We start from the raw sequence: 10,372 nt of genomic DNA on the forward strand, positions 1-10,372 counted from the left end.
AGGGAAAGATTATGGAAGCTATTGCAGAAAACCTAACATTCAGTGGACCACATCTCATGTGTAAATATGAGGGATCACTTTGCCTCAAAAGTTGGTAAGAAAGAAGTACATCTTGACCAGGCTTTGGGGCAACCTTCTAGAGGAAGGGTTAATGACTCAGATGCTGTGCCTATGTTGTTACAAGAACTATGCTGGGTGATAGGGATACAGCAGTCAGCAAAAGAGACTTGATTTCTACTTTTATCGAGCTTATATTCCAGAGGAAAATAAAAATAATAAACAACCAATGAAATAAGCAATATGTTTCAAAAATCAATATATATTTGCAAGGTTCCTTGAGAAAAGTCGGGACATGGTGTGATACTTTTAGACAAGCTGAGTAACCCAACAGACATTTAGTCAGAGACCTTAAGAATAAGAATAATGAGGCATACAAAGTTCTGGGGAAGGAGTGTTCCTGGTATAGGAAACAGCACATACAATGATCTTGAGGTAGACCGTTGCTTGCAGATCTCTGTGAAAAGAACATCGATAGTATGAGATGAGTATTGTCCATATTTATTGCAGATGAAGAGGCTGAGGCATAGATATATACACTAACTTTCCCAAAGTCACACAGCTAGTAAGTGACAGAGCCAGGTTTTGCACTATTCTATAGGATCCCAGAGCCCAAGGTCTGGATCTTGATTGATTAACATAAAAGTGCTTAAATGAATGAGAAGATGAATAAATGAGCTTTAGAAAAGGGATCTATATAGACCATTATAGCTCATCTGATCAGCCAAAATATCAGTACTAGTCCAATAATAGGAATGTTATTTAAGGTAAAAACCATGTGAATGATAGCCACTACAGTAATACAGGCATATGCCAGCAGCTGAGGATAAGCTTTGAGTTTACGTTTAAGACAATAAATTGTGCTAAAAATCCTATTGTGAAAGCAAACCTATTAGATTTCACATCTATATAATTTCTTTCATAGTTAGATGACTCCTTACTATTTTTTTAAAGCTCTTCTCTATGATAATACCATTGTTTTACTTACATAGTAGAATTTGTGAGGTGGTTAGAATAGTTTTCTATTTAGTTCATAAAAAAATAGAAATCATATGGTATTATCTCTAGATTCCACTATATTATGAAGCTATTATCATCAATATATTTTATCCTCTGGCTATGAGATATGAGAAGTTAATCTCCTAAAAGTAATATCTCAGAAATACTCCCTAAGACTTAACCTCTGGAAAAATAAGTGAAAATAGTAGGAATGTCCTATTACAAATTGTTTGCTTGCAAATATAAGATGTCACCTACTAGAGCTATTCATTACTTTAAGTCATGATTTTAAATATTTTATGGTAGGTAGCCCTTCAAGAATTTAATGATGATCGTGAGTCCTTTCCTTCCAAAATTCCAAGTTTGCAATTTTCCCCAGTTCCCCAAGGCTATCGTCCGTAGGCATTAAGTAATGTTAAAAAGGTTAATAACACTTATTTTAAGACCTTTGGTTCTAGGTCATTTCTTCAGAAATATCTACGTAAAATTACCATATATATTTCCTTTATTTCATTTATTCTCTACTTTTCTGAGTACTATATATATGTACTTCTATTTTTATACTTCTCTCTTTTTTCCACATGACACATAACATTCTTAAAGTTTAGCAAAATGTGTGTGTGCGTGTGTGCACATGCACACACGCATGTGGAATTTTTTCTTGATTTTCAGTCTTATTCCAGGTCCCAGCCTTTTTTCCTCAGTCCCTCAGGGTTGATGCATTGTGCTGATGCACTCGTTTCTAATAAGATGCCCACACCATCAACAGCTGCTTGTTACACGTTTCTTTTTTCTCAGAAAATATCTGTTCCCCCAGTCTGCTGCCTTCCTTGGCTAAGAATATTTAAAGAGTTCTATAACTTTTAATATCAAATGACACATTCACCAGGGTAATAATTTTTGTTTTAACGTTTTATTCTGTAACCTCTTAATTTAGGGCCATATATTAAGTAACAGAAAATAATGAAATATAATACATATTTCAAAGAGAGTGAATTTAATTCATTTTTATATGTCTTAGGAACCACCCGACTCCATGCAGCTGCATCATAATTGTGCTATTGCATTGGTCTCCAGGAAAAGTAGGCATGAGTATGGATTATTCAGATACAATGCACTGATACAGATACATCCCAGAGTGGATATCGTCTTGTCATTGAATCCCCACAGTAACATAGGTTGAGAAAATAATAGCATTCTTACGGTTAACTTGATAAGTGGTCACACAGATGACAATTCACTCTTAGAATTACCATGTGGTAGTAGTAATAATTCCTACCAGCTAAAAGTGTTCCATGGTCACACATTTGGGGAATCATTGAACTAAATTTAGTTGAGGCTTTGTATTTCTAGAATGTTTTGTGAAGCTCTAATAGAGGATAATACAAGCAAAGTTTTCAAAACCTATTTGACTTTGACCTTTGGACCACTTTTTTTTTTTTTTTCATGAAGGACACGGACCATTTATTGGTTGGAAACTGTTTTTCTATATTATGGACAATCAGGACCATGTGCTTTGACAGAACATGAAGGCATGGTTCATGAATAAACATGCAGAACATTCCGCAAATCTGGAGAAAGACCTGTGCTTCACCACAAAAATTAGATCATAATTTCTTGCCCCTTCTTCAGAATTAACAAAGCGAAGGACTCAGAAGTCTGCAATATACCTGCCCTGAAAACACATTTAGGCTGCACGTTTCTGAAATACTTTGTTTGAAATTAATACTCATTATAATTGTATTTCACATATTTGTAGGAAAAAAAAGGATGATTGAAAAACTTTGTTGTTTGGTCTGACCTCCATACCTGATATGGTTAGAGCTGTTACTACTCCAAGGAAGATACAGTAAATCATTTTACTTTATCCTTATATCAGAGTGGAAAACCTTCAAGGCTTATTGTTTCATTTGAATGTATAAATTTTTATTTTCTTTAAAAAATATTTTTTAGCATAATCCAAGTCAATTTGTTTGCTGACATGGTTCAGAATACCTTCTCTAAGGGGTATGTCTATTTATTTGTACAAAGGGCCAATCTGATGCTTTCTAAATTTTTCTTCCATGATACAAAGTTACACTATTTTATAAAAGTTTGGATAAAATGTGCTGTATAATGTTTATAACTGTTTGCTCAATGGTGTAAGATTCCCATTAAATCCCCATCATAAAAATGCATAAGTTAAAGTATCAAGGAAGAGGGTCTCTTTGGTTCTGGGTGATATATTTCATTTTCTAGGCTATGTTTCCTACTTAGAGTCATCTTTGACTTTTTCTTATTTTTTCTACATTTGCTGGTGATACATCTGAGAAACATTTTCAATATGAAACTAATAAAATTTTATAAGTTTTAGATGGAGCTGAGGGTAGAGAAAATTTAAAATATAAATTTTAAATCTCTCCTTTTTTAACTATATATAAAGTAGTATCTTCTACTGGGAGTATGGAATAAGATATAAGTTGTGTTGAAGTTAAGGAAGTCAGTTTGGGATATGCTGATTTTAAAATGCATACATTACAGCCAATTGGAGAGCTTTAGTAAAAATTTATACACATGGAGTTATATTTTGAGAGAAAGATTGGTGCTGGAGATTCAGTATGGAATGCTATTCCAATATATGTTAATATTGAAGACTTGTGAGTTGATACAACTTCCACGTGAAAGCATATAGCATGGGATGGGAAGAGTATCCACAATTTCAGTATTTGAAAGGAAGGCAGAATAATAAAGGATAGTGGAAATGATTGAAAATAAATGGCTAGAAATGTAGGCAAAGCAAGAAAGATTGAGCTCTTGGATGCTAAGAAAGGGGAGATATTTAAGGTGGACATAAAATTGAAAGGGCCTTCTTAATGTTGTTAAGACATTAGTCAAGATGAGAATAGGGAGACTGAAGAAAAAAGATCAATAAAATATGCCATCAGGCCCAAGGGCCACAGGGGGGTCATTTGAACATTTAATCGCTTTTAAATAAAACAAACAAAAATAACACCAATACACTGTTCTGCTTTATATAAACTCTATCTCAGAAAAACTAAAGAGTTAATGAAGAGAAATTAGTCTTTATAAAAGTAGTATAGTATGAACAAAGAATGATGAAAATCACCATCTTGAAATTATTAACAAATAATTACTTGGCAATGATCAATTGCTGTTAACATAGCAGAAAGATAGCTTGACTTTGTGTACTGATGGAAGTACACAAAACTACCTATGATGTATTCTTTAAAAAATCAAACCTGAATCTGACTGCCAATTTACAGGAAATAAAGGGAACATTTGGATATTGATTTAAGGGAACTGTAAAAAAAGGTATGATAAAACAGGGGAATACTGATTGGATATTTAAAAATATTTTTAAAGTTTATTAAATTTTAGGTAGGGTAATGGTATTACGATTATATTTTTAAAATAATCCCTCCATTTTGGAGATGCACTCTGAAATATTTATTTATGAAATGATATAATATCTGGGCCTTTTCTTCAATCTAGGAGAAAAGATAGTCAGTGGAGTTATGTACAAAACAAGATTGGCATTGAGTTGATAATTGCTGAAGTTGGCTTACATGCACAAGTGAATTTATTAAAATTTTATCAAATTTTATGTTTGAAAGTTTTGATAATATTATGTTAAAACAAATACAGAATGAAAGGAATGATTGCAGTGAAATTAAAGAGAGGAAGAGATAAGAAAATTGAGGTAATTCTCTTACATGTTTTGATAGTGAAGAGATGGCAAAGTAGGATATATAAAGATACATAATATTTACTGAAGAATTATTATGTGGTGGACACTACTTTCACTCTATGTCAATATCCTTAGGTTATTATAACAGTCATGTTATTTCCTTATTTAATAGATGAGGTACCTGAAGGCAGGGAGGTTAAATGGCTTGTCTGAGTTCACACAATTGTTAAGTGACAGATCAGGATATGACATGTTGGCTCCAGACAACCATAGTGTTCTGTACTCCGTCGCACGGTGTAGAGGAGGAGTAAGGGGGCCAGGGAGACTGACAGCTGAGGATATTCAAGAGCAATGGATGGAACATATTCCAAAGCATGTAGGAGAGTGTAATCTGGAACGCAGGGGCAGTAGGAAGAGAGAAGGGATATATGAATGAGCTATGTGATCTGGATGAAAATCACTTAACCTTACATAGGCTCCATTTCTATCTTTGTTCAAAAGAAAAACAGAATAAATGTCTCAACTGTTGTGAGGATTGAATGATTTTTACTTTCTGGAAATTTAGGATCATTAAGAAACCTCAAACTGAAATTAATAATCCCAACAGATTTGTATTTTTCATAACCAACTATTAAAAGAGGGATGATTTAAGAATAACTCTTGCTGTGAAAAAATTCATCTATATTTCAGCGTTTTTGCCAAGTTCATTCCAATTTGCTAGTTTTTAGCTGCTGAATTCAAGTAAAATACATTTGAAATTTTATATAGAACTCTGCTTAATTTGAATGGCTACTGTGGATTTTCAGAAACATCAACTTATTTTACTTTTGGTAATAATAATTTGGTAGTAAATCACCTGTAGACTTCAAAGTTTCATAGACGAAGTTCAGCTATCATGGATGGAATTAAGTAATATATATTTATTACAATTTCCTAAGCTTGTAAGTGAGAAAACTATGACATATGCTAGAAAAATACTCTGAATTAGATTGTGCTGCTACTCAGTGGAAGAATCACAAATAAGAAAAACTTTTTTTGATTCCCAAAGTCTGCTTATTCTGAAAACTGAATATGTTAGAAATGTAATCAGTCAGATCCTGGTTCCCACCCAAGGTTTACTCTTTGCTTTGGAAAAGTGTGCACATCATTTTTTTTTCACTAACCATTAGTTCCTGCATCTAACAGGTTGGCTTAAATTAATCCACTACCTAGATAGCACGGGGTGGAATCAGAATAGTGTGGTAGAAAGTACATGGGTTTGGTCTCAAATAAATGTGGGTTTCATCCTACCTTTGAAGAGAAGTCAGACTTTGGGCAATTTCTTGACAGCTTTGAGTCATTGTTTCCTTATGAGTAAAGCAGAGACAATAAAATGTATCTCAAAGGTAAGTGTAAAAATTCTAATACAAAATAGTGCGTTCTTATTAAATGTTAATTAACTTTTTCACCACCACCCCATCACTCCTACTTGGTCAAAAGTGCCTATGGGATTGGGGGAAAATTCCTTTTATCACAGAATCTTTACCTCTGTAGCAAAGCAAGAGCAAGAATTGTCTACTTGCTGAGAAAGAACTCATAGTCTTTACATGAGAGTAAAGCAAATAGCATATGATTTCCCTTGTAGTAGTGATTTTCTGCATAGACAAAGGGGTTATGGATAATTTCCATAGGCATGGTGATGTCACTTTTTATGAATTAAGTGCAAACAAAATACAAATATGATTCATTTCCTCGAATACAGCAGATTGTTATGCTCTTTACAAAAGGAGACCAATATGATACAATACACAGAAGAAGAGGGAGTGTTTGTACTTAATGACATCCCTTCCTGTAAGAATGCAACTCCTCCATACTCTGCCACAAGCAGATGCTTGTTGATAAGAACGTCATCAGAAAGTCTCTTTTTGCAGATGGTACACAGTTTTCTGTTTTGTTTTGTTTTTTTTTCTTTTAAGTAATGTTGTATAACACTGTCACAATTAAACTTCTAATTAGGTTTCACATAGTTATGCTCATGTCCAACAATCTCAGTGTCAAACTCTAGTTGCAAAAAATATTTGAATGCAAAGATTCGTGAATATGTCTTTGAGGAAAAGAGATGCTGATTGCACTTTAAATATTTAGCATAAGAAATTCCAACATGTTTAGCAGAAGGAACTGAAATCATTATACAAAGACTGTAAGTTTAAAGTCTTTTGGGGGAGGGTTAAGCATGACAATCGGAATTAACTGTATTCAAATGTTTTTTTTATTTTCTGAAAAAATATAAAATTTCATATCTTACACTACAAAAACATGTACACAAACCAAATGCACATAGAGCTTCAAATGGAGAAAAAATACAGAAATGCTAATTCTTCCTTGAATTAATGTTGAGGCAGGGACTTGAGATATCCCAATGCCTAACATAGAATAACGCTATACAGCTGCTTCTGACTTGCCTGAAACTAAAACATTCTAATAAACATAATAACAAATGACTGAATCTAAGTTTTATTCTCAGACTGTTATAAATGAAAATTTTTACACTTTTAAATAATAAATTGTAAAACTATTAGCATCTAAAGATGCACAAACATGTTGACCACTGAAACTTCTACTGTTAAGATAGCCCAGCCTGAATAAATATCACATTTTTTGCCACCTTCAATTTTTTTTCATTTACATTTAGAAGAAACAAATAACGTTTGATTCTGATTATTATAAATAGACTCTTTAAGAACTGGTGTCTTTTCCTAAGCAATAATTATGTGGTCATTCTGAATAAGAACATTCAATCATTTATGTGTAAAAAGACATTTTCATAAATCAACAAGAAATGAAAAGAAAGTTCTTATCTATTTCTTCTTTGATACGTTACTATATAATTAACAGCATAATAGAGAAAAATATTCAATGTAACCAGCTGTGTTACAGAGTTGAAAAAATGATGACTTACTCTAGTTATTAATTTCAAGTAAAACTAGCACTTTGATTGTTTATTCATTACCATCATCATCATTTTATTGTACCTACTTTTTATTTATTTTGAGGTTAAACATCTGTCAGGACATAAGCAAAGACAGTTTACTATCATACTTAGCTTTCTTTTTTCTTTATTTTTAGAAAGGACAAAATGAGAAAAGGATCTTATTCTACTATGCAACATCATACATCTAGTAAATTTCTAACATCTGACTCAAATGGCATTTGCCATCTAATGTACAATTACAGCCAACAAATGTCTTCCACATGTAAATATCTCTGCTTGTGCTTTTGAGAACCCACTTTAAATGGGAGAAAGAATGGTGTTAAAAAAATCTTTAACTTTCACATGGAGATTAAATAGCAGACATGCAAACGCATTAAGTGCTCAATTGATATTAATTTTCCATTTTAAACTTGAGATAGGAAACTATTTCTTCACCATTGCACACTGGTTAAAACTCTTACAAACTGAGTTCAGGATGTTTTGTATTGTTTTGGCAACTCTGAAACTAATAATGCTGACCACATTTAAGTTTGGGTAGAATATTGGAATATAATTTTTGTAGTAATCCTACAATTTTAGAACACTGACTTGGTGATTATAATACAAGAAATAAAAGACCATGCACATTCATTTTTTTTTAAATGGGAAAATCAAAATTTTTACATTTTTACGTACAATTCATACATTTCAACAGCCAAGAAGAACTGATGATGTCATTTTTACATGTGAGCAAATGGCAAGATTAGAAAACAAATTATGATTGATAAAAGTAGAATTGAGTGACTTCGACAGATATCAGTAAGTTGAGAATTACTCCGTGCTTTTACGTCTTTTTCAAAGTTAAACACTGAGAAAGATTTATGCTTTAAAGGTATTGTTACTGATAGTTAAAATAACATTATTTTTAATTTGACAAATCTATCTTATGTACTAAAATTATTGAATCTATATTTTATTTTTGGTTGTCTGGTAGGTGACGATATGAACCAAAAGGATAAGAAATCACACAATTAAGATTTGTCAAACCTTGCCCTGGGTTACTGCCTTGTTGCATTTCACAAAAGCTGCCTCTCTCCTTGTTCCACTTCTCACATTTATAGATGAGATTGGCACTTCCCAATTGGTGATATATCAAGTGGTGAACAAATATTTTTGAAAGGAATTCTTTCTTCTTTTTTTGGGCGGGGGGCAGGAGTGCATCTTCTAAAATCATATTGACATTCCTTAGAAAGTTTCAACCAAAGTGAGATATGGATGAAAGCTATGTGTTTATTTAACTTTCATCTCAATTTACTTTACAAAATGTACATTAAGGTTGTAAAGGAAGGAAATAAATTTGATCGAAATTAATTTACAATGTTCTTTTGTGAAAAAGAGAAAATCTGCATTGTAACTTCAAATTCCAATCACTTAGATATATTCTGTCCTGACTTCCCAGTCGTCTTTGAACACATAAAGCTGGAAAACAATTTAAGTATATTTGTTATGTATAAGTAATTGTGGCTAGTCCATCAACTCTAAAATTTATGGTCGTTTCTCTTTTAAATCAATAAATTTATTCTTACTTTGAAGTTTCTCAATTGTTACTTTATCACTTATATTTGGTTGGTACTAAATTCAATAAATGCAACACAATCTCCAATTATTTTGTACAAAAGGAATTAGTTTAGTTACTTTTTTGTTTCCTGAAACAAACAAATGCATCTTTCATAATGGTGATGCCTCCTTGCTCGTGATTTTATCAAGACAAAGTTAAGTCCATCTCTCTCCATTTTCTCTGGAAATTTCACTACTATAGAGTATACTTAAGCATAGTTTGTGTGGACCCATGGTACAGTATAGACCCAGTAAAGAATTATAGCCCTAATTGGACAGGACTCAATATATCATTTGAAATTGCTTAAAACTTCCCTTTTTCCCTATATTCTTTAGCAAAGAGATACTTAAGTAAAAGGTGGGCAGGGTAGAAAGAAGGTACATCCCAAAAGTTTATTCTTGTATATGCTAACATTTGACTGAAACAGGCACTTGGGAAAGAGAGAGAGAGTACCAACAATATAATGCTGGTATATTCCCTATGGATGTCACTAATCCAAGCTACTCCAGTATAACTATTGCCACTGATAACCAGAAGTAGGCTGTATTTTGCTTAAATGCTGTGCTCTTTGAATAATCACATGTCATTCATGATTTATAAGGTGTAATAATACAAAAAAAACTTGGTTATTTCACCAAGGAGCTCAGTTTTGTTCAAGTTCTAATAACGGTTCAAATGTCAGTCTTCACCAAGTGTGGTATATAGAATGTACATAGGACATATATTTCTTAATAAGGCCAATTAAATAACACTTTAGATTGGCTCATCAAAATAAATTCAGTCCAGTATAACTGAATACAAGATGAAATTACCAAATGAATAAACTGCCATCAACAAATAAAACTGTCAAGTCTTGCCATAGAGAAAATTCTAAAGGGAAAAATATATACATATGTATTTGTCCTCATTCCATTGCTGCTTTAGTATCAAAATTTCTTAGAGCTGAGCCACAAGGGAAATGGTTACCAAGGATTAACACTTAGGGGTAATGCTTGGTGCTATGTGCTGGATTTAACAACATTAACAGAAGTCTGCACAGTTAAATCCTTCTACATCCTGC

The sequence above is a fragment of the Lipotes vexillifer genome, unplaced genomic scaffold (assembly GCF_000442215.2).
Source record: "Lipotes vexillifer unplaced genomic scaffold, Lipotes_vexillifer_v1.1 scaffold175, whole genome shotgun sequence".
NCBI lineage: Eukaryota > Metazoa > Chordata > Mammalia > Artiodactyla > Lipotidae > Lipotes > Lipotes vexillifer.